Consider the following 766-nt stretch of genomic DNA (forward strand, 5'->3'; position numbering starts at 1 on the left):
TTTTTTTTTTTCCTAAAAAATTTTATACAAGATAAAATTTTTAATCAAATATAAATAATATTAATATTTGGAAATTTTACAAGAACTATCTTTTTACAATTAATATATTATTCAATATAGTGCGCGTATATAAGATTCTGTGCACGATCAATAAATACTATCACGGTTGCGAAACGAAGAAGAGTAAATAAGACGCGGCTATTGCTTTTCTCAACGAAAAAACTTTTTCCTATTACAAAAGCCACGTCTACTATTCTCCAAGTCTGTCCCAAAACGGTCCCATTAACGCCTCGCCAAACAAGCCGCGTCGAACTGGAAAAAGTTACTCAATTAGAGTTCTGGGTCGTTCCGAAACTTGCTCCATACTCAGCCGAAACTCAAATTCTTCCTTCTCCTCATGCACTGCTTTTTGCGCAACCACAAGCACGTACTTCTTCCGAAGTTCAGGGCACCGTGACCACCGTTGGTCGAACTTTTTTCGGCTTTATAAGTCGTGCACGTAGCCGCGATACAATAAGAAAAAAATATATAGATGCGGAAAAAATAAAAAAAGATTCCAAAGATACAATTCCACTTCTCTCTCTATCAAGCAATGGAAATACATTTAATTAGAATATTAATTAGAAGATTTAACAATATTATATTAATTTTTAATTTTCTGACATATCAAAATATTAATAATTAAAAAACTTACTTTATAATTCTAAAATAATTTTCGATAAAAAAAATAATTGGCCCATGAGGGGATCGAACCCGCGACCTTCGC

Source organism: Mycetomoellerius zeteki, unplaced genomic scaffold (assembly GCF_001594055.1).
Source record: "Mycetomoellerius zeteki isolate Tzet28-1 unplaced genomic scaffold, Tzet1.0 scaffold766, whole genome shotgun sequence".
In the NCBI taxonomy this organism is placed as follows: Eukaryota; Metazoa; Arthropoda; class Insecta; order Hymenoptera; family Formicidae; genus Mycetomoellerius; species Mycetomoellerius zeteki.